The 20,540-nt window shown below is 40.7% G+C and overlaps 1 long non-coding RNA gene across 1 annotated transcript in view; it reads left to right on the top strand.

Annotated features, from left to right (window-relative positions):
- The window catches only part of LOC146025925 (uncharacterized), a 31,856-nt gene extending 27,583 nt beyond the window's left edge, over positions 1-4,273 (top strand). The window contains exons 2-3 of the long non-coding RNA XR_014454319.1: positions 2,925-3,095; positions 3,791-4,273. This is a non-coding gene — a long non-coding RNA (uncharacterized LOC146025925). The remainder of the gene's footprint in view (positions 1-2,924; positions 3,096-3,790) is intronic.
- Positions 4,274-20,540: the final 16,267 nt, after the last annotated feature.

Genomic DNA, 20,540 nt, shown 5'->3' with positions numbered 1-20,540 from the left:
GGTCTATGTATATCCTCAGTTAAGCCCCGTACACACGGGGGAGATATATTGCTCAGCAATATATTGTTGAGCAATATTTTGCTCAGTTTCTCCTTTTCATCAGCGACCAGAGATGGTCACTGATGAAAAAGAAACTGCCGGGGGGGTGCGGCAGTGGTAATCAGCTGGTCGCAGGAGCATGTTCCTGTGACCAGCGATCACTACAGGGGTAAAAACGGGAGCACGCACCCGGCGATATGTCGCCGGTGCACACTCCCATCGTGGGCAATATGGTCGCTTAGCGACCATATTTCCCGCGATATTGTACAAAATCGCCCCCGTGTGTACGCCCCTTTATTCCTAATTGTTTAAAGCCTTCACCATAATGATAGAATGTGTCATTCATACTCAATGACAGCAATGAAATCAGGTGTGGAGTTGTTCCTTCGACAACGGTTTCCCTGATCGTCAATCTTTTTCCCAGATCATTAATAAAGGCAAATTAAAACTTGGTGTTTTTTAAATTTCTAAGTGAAATTTCCCAAAAACGGCTCCAAGGTGCACACCACCAGGTCCAGAGGTACCTTGTTGCCAAATTTGGCAGCTCTGAGTGCCACGGTGTGCCCGCAATGCAACAGACACGCACACACACACGCACACACACACTCTTCAACTTATTATATAGATTTTCTTATACCAAAATGAAACATTAAATGTATGGGTGTATCTACTTGGCATCATAATAAACAAATACCATTGAACTCATGTTTCCTTATCAGTTGCTTTTAGGTTGTGCTATCTACAGGTGGGAAGAATTGCTGATTTTGGGGTCAATTTACTAAAGCTTCTAAAAAGAAAAAAATATTTATTGTAAACAACAATTCATGGGCAAAAAGTTCCATTTTCCACGTTTACATTCAATTACTAAAAGGAGTTGGTGAAATATGTTCAATGGATGATCCGCCTTTAAAACATTTTAAATATTTTTTTTTTACCGTTTGTTATTACATATTTGTCGTATCACATGATCTACTTTTAAAAACGACTACTGTACATGTGTTGTGTAACTATGTATTGACCGGTCATTGTATTTATTGTTCTATACATTTTGTCCTTTTAAAATAATCATGTGAGGTGTGAATTCTTCCATGTCAGCGGTTTAATTAGGAAATGCAGATAGTTATCCACGTATTTGCATCTTGTCCTCTCTGAGGACTGAGTTTATAGATATGTACCCACAGGCATATTAATCTATCTGCTGCTGTAGATGTAATCAACTCTATTGTTACAGTAAGCGACTGATTAAATTAGATTTGTTGGCTTATTACCATTTTGTCACTTTTTTTCCTACTTGCTTTCATCAGGATATCACGGTTACGGTCATATGGAATTGTAATTACGGCCTTTCCATGCAGGTGTCAGATTTGTGCGTTAAGCCATTAAGAGCATGCTTCTTCTGTGAGCCATCTGAAAGGAAAGGTGCGTACACACTGGGAGATATTTTGAACAAGCTCACTCATTTTGGCTGTGCAATATCGCCCAGTGTGTTTGCAACAAACGGTGGATAGGTCGCTAACGAGGGTTTCTGTCTTCTGTACATGCAGCTCAATTTTGGTTAAGTCTATAATAAAAAAGGTACATATTATTATTAGCTAGATGGTTCGACATATCATTCAGTGTGTATGCACAATATCATTAGTCCAGGACACTGGAAAGTTCAAGGGAAACTGTTAAACAATATCTTTTACTGAACTCATCGTCTGGTGTTTATGGGCCTTTATGGTGTCCGATATCATTAGTCATGGGTTCTGCATTGGGGCGGCCATTGCTCATTTGAAAAGTGCCCACCAAGCGTCTTTCTCTTAACTCTAATGTAGGGTACACACCACGACGACCCGCTCACGATGCACATTGTGAGCGGGTCGTCAGTGTTTCTTCAGACCCGCTCACGATGATGTGGGGGGGCACGACCCGCTCACGATGTGCACCGTGAGCGGGTCCGATCCAATGGCGACCCGCACCCGGCAGTATGGTCGTTATTCAGATCCAACCTGCAGCAGGTAGGATCTGAATAACGACCGACCGACCCGCGGGACCGCGCATCGGATCGGTATCGGTCCACACCAGGACAGAAAAGGGCCCAATCACCACACAATCTACATCCAATTGGTCAGAATTGGATCTAGATTGAGGGGATCGGGCCCTAGTCGTCCTGGTGTGTACCAGGCATTACACATCCAACATCCCGAGAAGATGAGAGTTGACTTGACCTACACTTTCCACTAGAAAGTATTTATTATCCTTCACTTACTGGACACCAATATATTAATTAGCCCTGTATACAGCAGGAGGGGGGGGGGGGTATTATACAAATATATCCTACAATGACATTAAACAGAAGGAAAACATGGATCTACCCAAATGAATATACCATCAAAAGGTATGTACACATGGTGCAATTTTTGCTAGTGGCCATTGGTGGTTTTGTCTATGTTCATGTGTTTTGTCTATGGAAGGAGCACAAGGTGGGAAGACAGTATCTGATCTAGTCAAAATTGCCTTGCTATATAGAAATGCCATGTTGCTCCGTAGAGAAGCATTCTGGATAAATAAGCTGGATACTATTGCTCCACGTGGCTTAAACGACATGATGCCATTATCTTGTCTTCTTGGCTAGTGAATTGTCTTTAGGATGTTTGACATTGTACTTTACATCTACACTTTTTAGGTCCGCATTTATGGCTAGTCTCTGGTTTTGCCTAATGATATGATTACCCTTCTTTCTTAAACATAAATAATTTATTTAGAAAAAGATGATGTGATTATATGTATTATTGTTATATACTTATATTTAGGAGTGGCATGATAGTCATGTGATTTGCATTGTATTTATATATTTCGATATTATTGTTTAAGTATGTTTCTTTTTAATTTCATCACTACAGCCGGGTTGCCCAGGCAACGGTGATGCTGGACGTGGGTCTCGGCGTGGTAGCGTTACTGGGGTGCGCCCGCCGGCCGTCGGGCAACTATGTGATGATGTCACCGGGAGGACGCCCAGCGGAGACCGGCGCCATTGGGAACAGGCTTTACGTGACACCGGGTGGGGATATAAGGTAAGAGTTGTTCATGTAGTTCTTTTGTATCCAGACGAAATTTTAAACTAATGAAATGTTGATTGATTAAGCTGACCTCACTTGACTGAGTTATTGCTACGAGTGCCGCACGCCTTGATCACTATCTTCTCCCCATTTTGTGAGGGCACCGGGCACAGAAAACAAATTAAGAAGCAGAGTGGCGGACCATTTGTGCAAATATATATATATATATATATATATATATATATATATATATATATATATATATATATATATATATATATATATAGATAGATAGATAGATAGATAGATAGATAGATAGATAGATAGATAGAGAGAACAAAGAAAACCCAAACCGCGCACACCAATTATGTTGCAGCAACTCTGAGGATCCCCGGTTAGACAGGACCCAGATTGGTTTAGAGATAAGGAATAGAGGTTCAGGGTGCGCCCTAAGAATTGATACACAATTTGTAAAACACAATGTAATTTAATAAAAAAACGGGTGCCCCATGGGCAGCATATAAAACACAAAAGCTTTTTTATTACAGCATGTAATTGTTAGTTCTCCAGAGTTTGATTATTTCATTGGTGAAGCAGGGCCACATAATTTATGCAACCAACAGTGAATACATGCACTTTTGTCCATTTTTATTCTCATGAAACCTCGTTAACCATTAGGTTTTCACATTCACTTTTTTCTTTTTTTGTAGTTACATCTCAACTAGCAGCTAATGTAAAACCAAGTCTATATAGAAGTCAGGCCAAAGTGTAAACTAGAATGGGACAAAAGAAGAATGAAAGCTTTGGTGTTCATGATAAGGGGGAGTGTAAAACGACTATTGAAGTGAAATTTGTTAAAGACTTCGGCACCGGAAGTTGTGTAATGCTTTATTTATTTATTTATATATTGCTTGCACCTCATGTAATCTGTCTGTTGCCCCTTCCTACTAGATTGTAAGCTCTTCAGAGCAAGGCCCTCTTCCCTCTTGTCATCAAAGCCCTCATCTCTTCACATTTCACTCACAGCTCTCCCATACTTAAACACTCAGTGTCCATCTTTGACCACCAGCCCCTAGTAGTACATTGATCAAGTCCTCACTACTTACATTTAAGCTGTAATGTGTATTGAACTGTGACATTTATTTTACCTGTAATCTATTTCTGTTATTCATTTACTGTAATGTTAAATTTTGTCTCCCTGTACTGTTCCTTTGTACGGTGCTGCGAAACACTTGCACCTTATAAATAAAATAATAATAATATACTTTATTTTTTTCCCTACAAGACTATTTTTAACGCAATAAAAAATAATTCCGTTGTACAAAGATACATTGCAAAAACCTGACCACTTACTTATGTTTTTTTTTTTTAAATGCACAAGTGCTGCTCGTTTATGTGCAGTATAACATGCAGATTTTTTTTGTGTCCATTCTTTTAAAGCTTGAAGGCATATCTTTATTATTTTAGAACAAATCAAATGTTTTTCCTATTGAGCTATTGACTAACATTTTCAAATTACATTACAAAAAAAATGACACTGTTAAAGGGTGGTTTCCCCTCACCTGCCACCTACAGAAATACTGGATGAAATTTAATAGGATGAGAGATTCAGAAAGTGAGAGATTTGCAAGAAATCTCCAGTTGTTTTAAAGCCGCAATCATTTACACTGCAAAATCAAACTGGTTTTGCAGTGTAAATGATTGCCGCTTTAAAAATACTGGAACTTTCTTACCAAATCTCTGACTTTCTGAATCTCTCATCCTATTACATTTTCCCCTTATAAAATAAATATTTTTTATTCTACTAATTTACTGTATTATACCACTTTCACATCGCCGACACGTTTTAAAAACCGGTATTTAAAACGGTAATTAAAACGGGTCAGAGCCTTAACATTGCCGCAGATTACCGTTTTAAATACCGGTTTATACCCCTTTCACATTGCACTTTTAAAACGGTAAATTGCCGGGTTTTTTTTCCCTTTTTAAAACGTTTAAGCCTGCACTGTGAATGCATAGCATTGTACACATTCACATTGCACAAAAAACGGCAAGGAACCGTGTAGGACTCTGCTTTTTACACGGTTCGAAATGCCAGTTAACTTTAAACGGTAAATCGGCTGTGGTGCATTCACAGTGCAGGCTTAAACGTTTTAAAAAGGGAAAAAAACGGCAATTTACCGTTTTAAAAGTGCGATGTGAAAGGGGTATTACAGACAGTACATATATGTCTACTGACTTATTGCTGCATTTGGTACTTGTGTAGTATCACGGCGCCCATCGCATCGCAAACCATAAGGCATGTGATGGTATGCGAAAAGATGCGATATCGCGCGATGTTCCCCAATGTCATACAATTTTTAAATTGTATGTCATTGTATAGGGCATACAATGCGATGGAATGCGATTATAACTTGTATAAGCACCCTAATGGATACTTACAATGTTAAATGCACCCCCACTATAAACGTGAACCCAAAGCGTGGCGAGCGCAGCGGTACGCGTCCTCCGACCTTTTCAATCCCCCACTATCAACATCGGCGTGGAGTTGATTTTATAAAGTGTGGCGTGCCACCGAGCCAGAAGCGTGGCGAGCGGACACGCCGATGTGGGGGGTCGGAGGACGTGTATAAATTGTATGTCATTGTATATGGCATACAATGCGATGGGATGCGATTATAACTTGTATAAGCACCCTAATGGGTACTTACAATGTTAAATGCACCCCCACGCCACCCCCGTGCACCCCCACTATAAACGTACGCGTTCTCCGACCCCCACGTCGGCGTGTAGTTGATTTTATAAAGCGTGGCGAGCGGACGTGCATAACTTCAAAGGTATACGTGTCCGCTCGCCACGCTTCGGGCTCGGTGGCTCGCCACACTTTATAAAATCAACTCCACGCCGATGTGGATAGTGGGGGATTGAAAAGGTCAGAGGACGCGTACCGCCGCCCCTCGCAGGCTCACTGCGCTCGCCACGCTTTGGGTTCACGTTTATAGTGGGGGGTGGCGTGAGGGTGCATTTAACATTGTAAGCACCCATTTGGGTGCTTATACAATTTTTCATCGCATAGGGGGCTAAAATCGCATCGCAGTGCATCGGGTGTATGGCATGTGATGCGATGAAAAAATTGCGCTATCAATATGGGGTGCGCCATGATAATACACAAAGTACCCTGCATTTTTGCATCAAAGTACTGCTATGCATCGATTAATCATGCCTATATGTCTCCCATGCTAAGTGTATGGTTAGTGGATGAATGTATATACACACTCCCCGCTATACACCATGAGCCGCATTCTGCAATGCATGCGCATCATAGCAACACCATAAGTGTACACATTTGTCTAGCACCTTATGGGCCCAATTTATAGCCCCATTCAATATGGATGTCTACGTTGTTGTGTAAGCACAAAAGAGCTGCTGCTATCGATTCAAACTTTATCAGACATGTCATTGCAAACTGCTGCATTCACAGATGCACAGCAACAAGCATAGGAGAATATACTCTGATGGGGAAACTACACCTCATATAGGAGTGGTGCAATTTTCAAAGGTATAACCAATGGTGGTGTACTATACTGATGCACCAATTTGTATTACAGCAAACACAGGCAATAAAAACGTCAGCACCTCGGTCACGTGAATGTTCACAAGGGAAGCCGTTTGTATTCCATTTGCTTATATGTGCCGATTTGTCTGCATGTTGCAAAGTATATCAGTGAAATGAAAGCTAAAATAGAAATTGATTAGAGTAAAGGAATTTCAGATTCTTGAAACTCTATGCCACCATAACTTTTTAAATAGAAGAAGCTTTAGATTTTCTATTCCTGATACCAAAATTCGAATCCATTATAGACTAACTTTACTTTCTGTTCAAAGAGGGAAAAAAACAAACAAAACTGTGATCAATTTCAATCTTAAATTAACAAGGAAATATTGTTTTGTAACGTGTGCAAAGTGAATTTGTCAAAATCAGTGTGAAAATTGCCAAGCAAACATTTTTTAGTCATTGTATGACCTGTAATATTTACCTTATATACTGTAGGAAATATCTTTTTTTATTTATATTTTTTATTTATATTACAAACGTGAGTGACGCTGGCATTTTTAGCTATTTTGTAAATCTCTGACACGTTGGCAATGAAAGGGTTAATAATGATGTTATTCAGGTGCACTCTGCGTTTTGGTGAAGATCTTTTCACTGCAGATGTACTGTATGCAGGGAGGAGGGCGATAGAGGGGCTGGGGGGAGTTTATTTAAAAACAGAATGTAATATTTTAAAAAATTAAATCTGTCCAGGTTATATCTGTGCTCTTCTTCATTCTGATAGTGCCTGTGACCATCACACATGAATTCAAAAATAATTCAAATTACAGCAAAATGTTATGTTATTCAAGACGAATATGTTGACAAATACATACCTTACTGTAACCAGTGTTAAAAAAAAACTGGTTTGCTTAGAACAGTGACTGCCAAACCAGTTCTTGAGATCACCAACAGGTCACGTTTCCCAGACCACCTATCTAGTGCACAGGTGCAGTCATTACTAACTCTCACATTATCAAACATGTGGTGCATTCATTCCTGACACATTGTACAAATACACAAATAGTCTGAAAAACATGGACTGTTGGAAGATCTTGAAGTCTGGTGTGGCCACCACTGGCTTACAATAATATTTAGTATGCAAAATAATACTTGTTATTTTTGTACAAGTGGATGCAACAGTGTGATTTTAAGAGTTACAGTGCAAGTGTTTTGACATTTCCATCATTTGGACGGGATGGTAACTATAAAGTACACTATACCAGTCAGCAAGTAGTTGTCCTTTTTAAAAAAGTGATAATGCTGGAACAAAAATTGTTGAAAACTTATAGTCAAAAGTCAACTGTTTTTTTTTATTTTTTTTTAGAAACTTTAAAATAGTCTGTAAAAGTGCCCATACACGGTACAATTGCTGGGTGAGATGGGATGTGTGCTCCCATCACACGTTTAATCGCACACCTCAAAAAGTAAGTGGTACAGTTAAGGTACACGACTACCCCCGATGGACCCGATTTCCTTTGAAATCAGGTCCATTTTGCCGGCAAAGGCAAAATCGGGTCCATCGCGGTTGCACCCGATATTGCCATAGGGATCAATGTTAAAATATTTTTAACATTGAAATCAGGAAAAAAATGGGAAATGGGCCAATATGGCCCATTTCTCATTGTATATGCCCCCCCCCCATTGTGAACGTCACCCCACAATTGACGCCAACCCGAAGCGTGGCGAGCGTAGCAAGCCCGCGAGGGGCGGCGGAACGCGTCCTCCGACCTTTTCATACCCCTACTATCCACGACGGCGTGGAGTTGAGAATATAAAGTGTGGCGAGCGCAGCGAGCCACCGAGCATGAAGCGTGGCAAGCGCAGCGAGCCCCGCGAGGGGACTCGTATACCTGTGAAGTTATACGCATCCCCTCACTGCGCTCTCCACACTTTATATTCTCAACTCCACGCCGACGTGGATAGCAGGGGTATGAAAAGGTCGGAGGACGCGTACTGCCGCCGCTCGCCACGCTTCAGGTTGGCGTCAATCGTGGGTTAGCGTTGAGGGGGTTAAAATTGGGGTCTGGGGATAATTTTACATTGAATTCAATGTAAAATAGGGTCCCAGGGACCCTATTCACATTTCAATCAATGTAAAAATCGGGACCATCGCGTTGCTCGCATCGCATGCGATTTGGTCGCATGCGATGCGATTGATGCGATGCGACCGACCCGATCAACATCGGTGTGGCCATTCTAGGAAACAAGTACCGAATTTCTTAAGTGGTGTGGTCTACCAAGAGTAGATGCAGCAGTGGCGGAGGTAACATCCTGCATGACACATTGCCACTGGAGGATGGTGTCTCATTTAAAGATCTATGGATCGAAGAATGGAGAGTTCACTAAGAAAATTACATTTCTCTACAGCAGTATCCTTTAAAGCAGGGGTCTCTATGGCATCGGTGTCTAGAGCATTGAGAATGTGGTGTACAACCCTTCACACTGACGTTGAAGAAAATAATTCTAGGCAATACATTTTGAAGAGTTTGGATGTCATTCAGAAATCAGTTGAATTTTTAGGTGAAGCATCTTTAGATGTTACGTCTTTCGCAGCTAGAGCAATGTCAGCCGGTGTTGCTACAAGAAGAGTGCTGCGCTTTAGGGCCTGGTCTGCAGACTCTTATTCAAAGAATCGATTCGTTTCGTTACCATTTCTATTCAGAACCAAGTTGGATGCATTTATCCGCAGACTTACTGGAGGTAAATCTCTTAGGCTTCCACAAGACAAAAATAATCTTTTTCAGTATCCCGCATCATCCAGGCAGACATTTAAAGAAGCCAAGTCATATAGGCCTGGTAGGCCATACAGTCGAAGAGGTATGTTTGCCTCCTCTTGTCAGTCCTTTCGGCAAACTTTCACAAGAATTGTGAGACAATGATGGTCAGCCATTCCCTGTAGTGGGAGCCCGCCTGTTACAGTTTCCCATCATATGGGATGCTTCAATTCATGTCAAGTAGGTACGGAAAGTGGATCGCAAAGGTTATCTTCTTGAATTCATTCAACTACCTATCAACGTTTTCATAGAGTCAAGGAGGCCAAAATTCACATTAGAAAGGAAGGAGTTGAAGATTTTAGTCAACCTACTGTTTATCAAGGCAATAGAACTGGTACCGACAAGTCAGAGAACAAAGGGATTTTACTCCAATCTCTTTCTGGTGGAAAAGAACACTGGTGGGTTCAGAACAATTATAGATTTAAGACTGTACACAGAAGGAAAAAAGTCGATGGGCTTGTGCGCTAAAGCAGCCTATGGAGAGTTCAAACTAAAATGGTGACCCAAACACCATCAAATACACAGGGAACAAAATAGGCAGATTGTCCTCTCCACTGGCACTCTGGTAGGATGGTACCTCCCTTAGATTTGAGGTACGGTCCTCTTCTCCCAATATAAAGTGATAGCAAGGTGTATTAATAAATACCATACATCCCTCAAAGTACAGTGACGCTCCTCTTCTCCGCCTCTGTAAATAGCAATCTGTGTCACCAAGATTTAGGTCCCCTTTGATAGATGGGTGGTCAATTAGGCTCTCCCAAAAAGGAATACAGAAAATGGCAAAGATAGTGTAATACCATTTAATGTACAATAAAACAATACACAGGTGAGACAGATAAAATACAATTGGACAAATGAATGGTAGGATGGCCTGTTACCCGATTTGTGGAGAACGTGGATAACGATCCAGTCCTCAAAGATGGCAAGTTTGGATGGCAGTGAACCCGGGATTTTCACTGTCCAGCGACCACAACAGCAGGCACAGAATCCACCCAGTCCAGGCAAGATGTCCACAAACAATGAAGTCCCAGCTCCAAGCGCTTTCGACCTCCTCTGAGGCCTTTTTCAAGGAGAATGCTGGGAGTCACAAAAGTCCAGGTTTATATACGATGTTCCTCCAATGGGGACACAGTAATATATTAAGTGACCCTCTGAAGTACCAATAGGAAGACAGTCCTCAATCGTGAGGGGGCGGGTGATGATTTTAGTCTCAGACGCGAATCCGGAAATACACGGCAGGAAGCCGCGACTTCCGGTCCGCGATGCCGCACTTCCGGTCCGGCTTATCGAGCACGCGGTCTGGCGTGTTACATCACATCCGGCCAGACGCACCTGATATCCGGTCTTAAGTCCCGGCGGACATGTAAATACACCCTCATCATCGGCATTTAGATAGGAGGATGGTCCATGATTCTCATATGTATTTTCTAATGGCGATAATCAGTGCGTTTAAGATTACAAGTTCCGGGTTTTCTACAAAATACAAAAGTGTTTGTATAAGTAAAACCATGGTAATACATAAAATAAGACATGGTTAAAATTGATGACATAACATACTATTTATAAAATACAGGATAGAGTATAAAATGACAGTAAAATCGAGACAATAAAAGAGGATAAAAGTGTACTATAAATACAGGACGAAAAAATTGGTTAAGATTATAAAAACCATTTCACTTCAAAGTCCTGATTAAGACCCTTTGGTTTAAGAGTATTAAAATTATATATACACTTCATCTCCGAGCAATAGTACCGAATTTCTTAAGTGGTGTGGTCTACCAAGAGTAGATGCAGCAGTGGCGGAGGTAACATCCTGCATGACACATTGCCACTGGAGGATGGTGTCTCATTTAAAGATCTATGGATCGAAGAATGGAGAGTTCACTAAGAAAATTACATTTCTCTACAGCAGTATCCTTTAAAGCAGGGGTCTCTATGGCATCGGTGTCTAGAGCATTGAGAATGTGGTGTACAACCCTTCACACTGACGTTGAAGAAAATAATTCTAGGCAATACATTTTGAAGAGTTTGGATGTCATTCAGAAATCAGTTGAATTTTTAGGTGAAGCATCTTTAGATGTTACGTCTTTCGCAGCTAGAGCAATGTCAGCCGGTGTTGCTACAAGAAGAGTGCTGCGCTTTAGGGCCTGGTCTGCAGACTCTTATTCAAAGAATCGATTCGTTTCGTTACCATTTCTATTCAGAACCAAGTTGGATGCATTTATCCGCAGACTTACTGGAGGTAAATCTCTTAGGCTTCCACAAGACAAAAATAATCTTTTTCAGTATCCCGCATCATCCAGGCAGACATTTAAAGAAGCCAAGTCATATAGGCCTGGTAGGCCATACAGTCGAAGAGGTATGTTTGCCTCCTCTTGTCAGTCCTTTCGGCAAACTTTCACAAGAATTGTGAGACAATGATGGTCAGCCATTCCCTGTAGTGGGAGCCCGCCTGTTACAGTTTCCCATCATATGGGATGCTTCAATTCATGTCAAGTAGGTACGGAAAGTGGATCGCAAAGGTTATCTTCTTGAATTCATTCAACTACCTATCAACGTTTTCATAGAGTCAAGGAGGCCAAAATTCACATTAGAAAGGAAGGAGTTGAAGATTTTAGTCAACCTACTGTTTATCAAGGCAATAGAACTGGTACCGACAAGTCAGAGAACAAAGGGATTTTACTCCAATCTCTTTCTGGTGGAAAAGAACACTGGTGGGTTCAGAACAATTATAGATTTAAGACTGTACACAGAAGGAAAAAAGTCGATGGGCTTGTGCGCTAAAGCAGCCTATGGAGAGTTCAAACTAAAATGGTGACCCAAACACCATCAAATACACAGGGAACAAAATAGGCAGATTGTCCTCTCCACTGGCACTCTGGTAGGATGGTACCTCCCTTAGATTTGAGGTACGGTCCTCTTCTCCCAATATAAAGTGATAGCAAGGTGTATTAATAAATACCATACATCCCTCAAAGTACAGTGACGCTCCTCTTCTCCGCCTCTGTAAATAGCAATCTGTGTCACCAAGATTTAGGTCCCCTTTGATAGATGGGTGGTCAATTAGGCTCTCCCAAAAAGGAATACAGAAAATGGCAAAGATAGTGTAATACCATTTAATGTACAATAAAACAATACACAGGTGAGACAGATAAAATACAATTGGACAAATGAATGGTAGGATGGCCTGTTACCCGATTTGTGGAGAACGTGGATAACGATCCAGTCCTCAAAGATGGCAAGTTTGGATGGCAGTGAACCCGGGATTTTCACTGTCCAGCGACCACAACAGCAGGCACAGAATCCACCCAGTCCAGGCAAGATGTCCACAAACAATGAAGTCCCAGCTCCAAGCGCTTTCGACCTCCTCTGAGGCCTTTTTCAAGGAGAATGCTGGGAGTCACAAAAGTCCAGGTTTATATACGATGTTCCTCCAATGGGGACACAGTAATATATTAAGTGACCCTCTGAAGTACCAATAGGAAGACAGTCCTCAATCGTGAGGGGGCGGGTGATGATTTTAGTCTCAGACGCGAATCCGGAAATACACGGCAGGAAGCCGCGACTTCCGGTCCGCGATGCCGCACTTCCGGTCCGGCTTATCGAGCACGCGGTCTGGCGTGTTACATCACATCCGGCCAGACGCACCTGATATCCGGTCTTAAGTCCCGGCGGACATGTAAATACACCCTCATCATCGGCATTTAGATAGGAGGATGGTCCATGATTCTCATATGTATTTTCTAATGGCGATAATCAGTGCGTTTAAGATTACAAGTTCCGGGTTTTCTACAAAATACAAAAGTGTTTGTATAAGTAAAACCATGGTAATACATAAAATAAGACATGGTTAAAATTGATGACATAACATACTATTTATAAAATACAGGATAGAGTATAAAATGACAGTAAAATCGAGACAATAAAAGAGGATAAAAGTGTACTATAAATACAGGACGAAAAAATTGGTTAAGATTATAAAAACCATTTCACTTCAAAGTCCTGATTAAGACCCTTTGGTTTAAGAGTATTAAAATTATATATACACTTCATCTCCTCCTGGGCCAATAAAGTAGGTAGATTTCTATTTCTAATGTTGGAAAAGATTTGTTTGATGCACAGGAAACGGATAATGGCATCTGTTGAGGAATCATGTTTCATCTTAAAGTGATGAGACAGAGAGTGAGACTCTAATCCTTTTTTAATGTTATTAAGATGCTCATTTAAACGTACTTTAAATGGTCTGCTGGTGCGACCTATATAGAAAAGTCCACAAGAACACTCTATAGCATATATAAAATTTTTGCTGTTACAGGTTAAGAATTGATCCAGATCATGGTAATAGCCATTAATCTCAATTCTCACATATTTAGTGGTCCCCCTGTTCTTGACTGTTTTGCAGCCTTTGCAGCTACCACACCTGTGGAACCCCTTTGTCGCAATGGTCCCTCTGGGTTTGTTGGATATTAAAGCACTCCGCACAATTTTATTCCTAATATTAGGTGCTTTTCTGTAGATGAACTTGGGACGATCTGGTAGATGTGACCCCAGAATTGGGTCCTTCTTTAAAATCCCCCAATTCCGTTTAAAAGACTTTTCTATATTCTTATGTTGAGCATTAAAACCAGTAATAAAAGCCCATTTAAAATCATTGTTATTGGACGAACTGTCCTCTTTGTCCTTTAAAAGATCATTTCTTTCAATCAAATTTGTGTTTTCCATTTTTGAATTGATAAATTGGGAATCATATCCGCTTTTAATGAATCTTTGGGCCATATTGGTTGCTTGTTCTTGATATATAGCATTATCTGTGCAATTACGTCTCACTCTTTTAAATTGGCCACCTGGAATGGCATTCAACCATTGTAGGTGGTGGCAACTGTCGTGTTGAATATAAGCCAGGCAATCTGTTGGCTTAGTAAAAGTCTTTGTCTTTAAAATTCCATCCTCAATAAAAACTGTTATATCTAAAAAGTCAATAGAAGTTCTACTTACATTAAAAGTGAGCTCAATGTTGATGGTATTGGAATTTAAATATTGACAAAAGGAGTTCAAATCATCCTCATTCCCCCTCCAGAAAAAAATTATGTCATCAATATATCGTTTCCATGACACCAGGTTCGCCCCATATGGATTGTTAGACCATACTTTGTCGTCTTCCCATGCCCCCATAAAAATGTTGGCATAGCTGGGGGCGAACCTGGTGCCCATGGCTGTTCCTGTTTTCTGGATATAAAAACAATCTTGAAATAAAAAATAATAATTAATAATTAATAAATAATAAATAATACATAAAACCGGGAGGAGTAAAATACAACCTGTCTAAGAAAGAAAGGGAGGCATTAAAAAACTTGAGTGAGAAACAAGATCTGATTATAAAACCCGCCGACAAAGGCGGGGGGATAGTGCTCATGGATAAAACCTGGTACGTAAATGAGGTCCTCTCTCAGGTGGAGGATAAGACTACTTATCATAAACTAAGGGGTGACCCTACAGAAAACATGTTTAAAAAACTTACTGTCCTCTTAGACAAATTCAAACATCAAGAGGTTCTAGAAGATAGCACTTATAAATTCCTTCTTAATAATGAACCCTTCATACCCGTTATTTATTTGCTTCCCAAAGTTCACAAAAATGTCACTCACCCGCCCGGACGCCCTATTGTATCAGGGACCAATTCCCTAACTGCGAACTTATCTGAGTATATTGACTTTTATCTGCAACCGCTTGTTATTAATAATCTTTCGCATCTTAGAGACACTAAAAGTCTTTTAAATATTTTATCTGGTATACATTTTAATGAAGATATTATAATGGTCACCGCTGATGTGAAATCATTATACACCATAATTGAACATCATCATGGTTTAGCAGCCATTAAACGATCTTTACAAACCAGTGATTTAAATCAAGATCTACAAAATTTTATCGAAGAAGGAGTGAGTTTTATCTTGAACAATAATTATTTTTTATTTCAAGATTGTTTTTATATCCAGAAAACAGGAACAGCCATGGGCACCAGGTTCGCCCCCAGCTATGCCAACATTTTTATGGGGGCATGGGAAGACGACAAAGTATGGTCTAACAATCCATATGGGGCGAACCTGGTGTCATGGAAACGATATATTGATGACATAATTTTTTTTTGGAGGGGGAATGAGGATGATTTGAACTCCTTTTGTCAATATTTAAATTTCAATACCATCAACATTGAGCTCACTTTTAATGTAAGTAGAACTTCTATTGACTTTTTAGATATACAGGTTGAGTATCCCTTATCCAAAATGCTCGGGACCAGGAGAATTTTGGATAACGGATTATTCCGTATTTCGGAATATTTTAATATTTCAATGATGTATTTTGAAGTATCTTGCATTTATGCTGTATAAAACACATAATATACACACAAATATATTTTATTACCACATAAAATACACACAAATATATTTTAATTGTTCAAAAAACAAGGTTTCAAAACGTGAAACAAAATGTGTGTACTTTCTCAGCACTGAATTTGAATGCCAAGCAATCATTGTCTTTCACATATATAGTGCCAGTTACATATCATGTCCCCAGTGATGCTGTTACAAATGTCCCCAGTGAGTTTTTAGCAAAAAAAATTTTTTTTTTCACTTTCTGGAATGTCCGTATTTCGGAATAATTCGGATAACGGATATTCGGATACGGGATACTCGACCTGTAACAGTTTTTATTGAGGATGGAATTTTAAAGACAAAGACTTTTACTAAGCCAACAGATTGCCTGGCTTATATTCAACACGACAGTTGCCACCACCTACAATGGTTGAATGCCATTCCAGGTGGCCAATTTAAAAGAGTGAGACGTAATTGCACAGATAATGCTATATATCAAGAACAAGCAACCAATATGGCCCAAAGATTCATTAAAAGCGGATATGATTCCCAATTTATCAATTCAAAAATGGAAAACACAAATTTGATTGAAAGAAATGATCTTTTAAAGGACAAAGAGGACAGTTCGTCCAATAACAATGATTTTAAATGGGCTTTTATTACTGGTTTTAATGCTCAACATAAGAATATAGAAAAGTCTTTTAAACGGAATTGGGGGATTTTAAAGAAGGACCCAATTCTGGGGTCACATCTACCAGATCGCCCAAGTTCATCTACAGAAAAGCACCTAATATTAGGAATAAAATTGTGCGGAGTGCTTTAATATCCAACAAACCCAGAGGGACCATTGCGACAAAGGGGTTCCACAGGTGTGGTAGCTGCAAAGGCTGCAAAACAGTCAAGAACAGGGGGACCACTAAATATGAGAGAATTGAGATTAATGGCTATTACCATGATCTGGATCAATTCTTAACCTGTAACAGCAAAAATTTTATATATGCTATAGAGTGTTCTTGTGGACTTTTCTATATAGGTCGCACCAGCAGACCATTTAAAGTACGTTTAAATGAGCATCTTAATAACATTAAAAAAGGATTAGAGTCTCACTCTCTGTCTCATCACTTTAAGATGAAACATGATTCCTCAACAGATGCCATTATCCGTTTCCTCTGCATCAAACAAATCTTTTCCAACATTAGAAATAGAAATCTACCTACTTTATTGGCCCAGGAGGAGATGAAGTGTATATATAATTTTAATACTCTTAAACCAAAAGGGTCTTAATCAGGACTTTGAAGTGAAATGGTTTTTATAATCTTAACCAATTTTTTCGTCCTGTATTTATAGTACACTTTTATCCTCTTTTATTGTCTCGATTTTACTTTCATTTTATACTCTATCCCAGTGTTTTTCAACCACTGTGCCCTGGCACACTAGTGTGCCTTGAGCTGTTCTCAAGTGTGCCCCCAGATCTAGAGATGCCCAAACCAGTTTACAGCCACCACCAGTTCAACTGTTATTTACTGGTCTCTTCTTTTCATATGTAGGGCCAATGTATTTTATTTTTGTTACCTGTGGGGACCAGTTTGATTGTCTTTATATATGGAGGCCAATAGGTTTGTTTTTTTCCTGTTGGGAGCCAATGTATTTTGCCCTGTGGCGATCTCATGGTGTGCCTTGGCAATTTTAGAATCTTATTTAGTGTGCCACAAGGTAAAAAGGTTGAAAATCACTGCTCTATCCTGTATTTTATAAATAGTATGTTATGTCATCAATTTTAACCATATCTTATTTTATGTATTACCATGGTTTTACTTATACAAACACTTTTGTATTTTGTAGAAAACCCGGAACTTGTAATAATCTTAAAACGCACTGATTATCGCCATTAGAAAATACATATGAGAATCATGGACCATCCTCATATCTAAATGCCGATGATGAGGGTGTACTAACATGTCCGCCGGGACTTAAGACCGGATATCAGGTGCGTCTGGCCGGATGTGATGTAACACGCCAGACCGCGTGCTCGATAAGCCAGACCGGAAGTGCGGCATCGCGGACCAGAAGTCGCGGCTTTCCGCCGTGTATTTCCGGATTCGCGTCTGAGACTAAAATCATCACCCGCCTCCTCACGATTGAGGACTGTCTTCCTATTGGTACTTCAGAGGGTCACTTAATATATTACTGTGTCCCCATTGGAGGAACATCGTATATAAACCTGGACTTTTGTGACTCCCAGCATTTTCCTTGAAAAAGGCCTCAGAGGAGGTCGAAAGCGCTTGGAGCTGGGACTTCATTGTTTGTGGACATCTTGCCTGGACTGGGTGGATTCTGTGCCTGCTGTTGTGGTCGCTGGACAGTGAAAATCCCGGGTTCACTGCCATCCAAACTTGCCATCTTTGAGGACTGGATCGTTATCCACGTTCTCCACAAATCGGGTAACAGACCATCCTACCATTCATTTGTCCAATTGTATTTTATCTGTCTCACCTGTGTATTGTTTTATTGTACATTAAATGGTATTACACTATCTTTGCCATTTTCTGTATTCCTTTTTGGGAGAGCCTAATTGACCACCCATCTATCAAAGGGGACCTAAATCTTGGTGACACAGATTGCTATTTACAGAGGCGGAGAAGAGGAGCGTCACTGTACTTTGAGGGATGTATGGTATTTATTAATACACCTTGCTATCACTTTATATTGGGAGAAGAGGACCGTACCTCAAATCTAAGGGAGGTACTATCCTACCAGAGCGCCAGTGGAGAGGACAATTTGCCTATTTTGTTCCCTATAGATTTAAGACGTTTGAACCAGTTTCTAGAAGTGAGAAAGTTTTGTATGGAAACCATGAAGACCATCATGACAGGCATAAGAAGAGGGGACTTTATGGTGTTCCTAGATTTAAAAGATGTTTATTATTACATACCGATTCATCCTCAACATCGAACATTTCTCAGGTTCTCCATAAAGGGGAGGCATTATTAGTTCACATGCCTACCTTTTGCACTTGCCTCTTCTTCAGTGGTATTTACGAACATGCTAGTGATGTTAGTGGCAGTTCTAAGGAAGAAAGGTATTCTGTGGCCTTATTTAGACTACATCCTCATAGCAGCTTCATCCAGGCAAATACTGCTGGAACATGTACAGACGGTGGTCAACTTCCTGCAAGCACATGGTTGGCTAGTGAATTTGCAAAAGAGTTAGTTAAACCCCACTCAAAGAATCAAGTTTCTTGGGGTGATGATAGGGAGATATTGAATCTCACTGAATCTATCAGAATAGATGCACAAAGAGAAGAGACCTCTCAATCTCATTGACAAAAAGAAAGCTGACATCTTTGAAAGAATGTTTGGGACTCCTGGGAATGATGTCTTCCACTATTGGGGTCATTCCATGGGCCCAGTGGAGGATGAGAACCTTACAATGGGAAATTCTACCATATTGAAAAAGAAATGTTGCCAAGACAAGGAAGATAAGTCTATAAATCAAAGTGAAAAAGTCTCTATCCTGGTGGACAAAAACGGCATTAAAGAACAGAGCAACGCCTTTACAGTCACCATGGTTTCTGGTCATCACAAATAAAGCAAGTCAGTCAGGTTGGGGGGGCTCACTGCGAAGGAGAAACAGTTCAAGGTATTTGGTCAAGGGAAGAAAGTCTGAATTCAAATTGGCAGGAAGCCGAAGCAGTTTGGAGAGCAGTCAGAGTTTTCTCAAAGAGTCAAGCGATCACATTTAAGAATATTTTCCGACAATACGTTGGTAGTGGCATATATAAATCAAGGAGGCACCAGGAGCAAGTCACTCGTGATGGTGGTCTCAAGAATCCTGACGTGGGCAGAAGAGAAATTCTTTGACCGCTATATTCATGCCAGGAGAACAGAACGTTCTAGCAAACTTTCTCAGTCGAAACGAAATTCTGCCAGGGGAATGGGAACTTGCATAGTGTATTTGATGATTAAATCTATGTCAGAGCATTGTGTCCCTCCCCTATGTTATTCCTTTGGTATTTCCTAATGTGAAAGCTGCCATGGGATCATAGAAGAAAACTTCGGATTATACTCAGTGATAATTCCTTTTCATCTCAGAGACCATGGCAGCCATTATTTGCCCTCCCTTGTGTTTATTTTTCCCAGGAATGTGGAAGGAGACACTCGAAAAGACACCAGGGAATGGGAGTAGCAGGGATTTATACCGGAAGGGGAGGTCCCTGGGAAAAAAGTAACCTGTCTAACTACGAGGAAAGGGGATGAAATCCCAATGTGAAGGATGCCATGGTCTCTAAGAAGATAAGTAGGAGTATTCAATGATTTTTTTCTCCATGTGCAGCGAATCCTGTTTAGGATTCGCTGCACATTCGCAGGGTTCCGGAGGGCTGCAGCATTCGCTGCCAGCCCTCCCTGTCACCCTATTCAATGCAGCAGGGGCTTGCTGCCCCTGCTGGCGAATTTTAGCCCCTGCTGCGAATGCCGCAGGGAGCCGGGGGACGGAGGAAGGCAAGCCTCCCTGCCTGCCCCTGAATTTCTGTTGGGGAGAAGGAGGGCTTAAAGGGACACAGGAAGTCTCTCCGTCACTCACCATGCGCCGCTCCGTCCTGCAGCAGCAGCAGCTCAGAGTTGCTGATGTCGGAGAAGCCGTCACCCTCATTCTCATTCACCTGAGGTACTGGTTGCTTATCCAGCCCAGCGGCAGGGGCACCATCATCCCCGTCTGC

The sequence above is a fragment of the Crinia signifera genome, chromosome 1 (assembly GCF_055691185.1).
Source record: "Crinia signifera chromosome 1, ASM5569118v1, whole genome shotgun sequence".
In the NCBI taxonomy this organism is placed as follows: domain Eukaryota; kingdom Metazoa; phylum Chordata; class Amphibia; order Anura; family Myobatrachidae; genus Crinia; species Crinia signifera.
The sequence above is the reverse complement of the archived record's forward strand: the minus strand, read 5'-3'. Positions and strand labels throughout refer to the sequence as shown.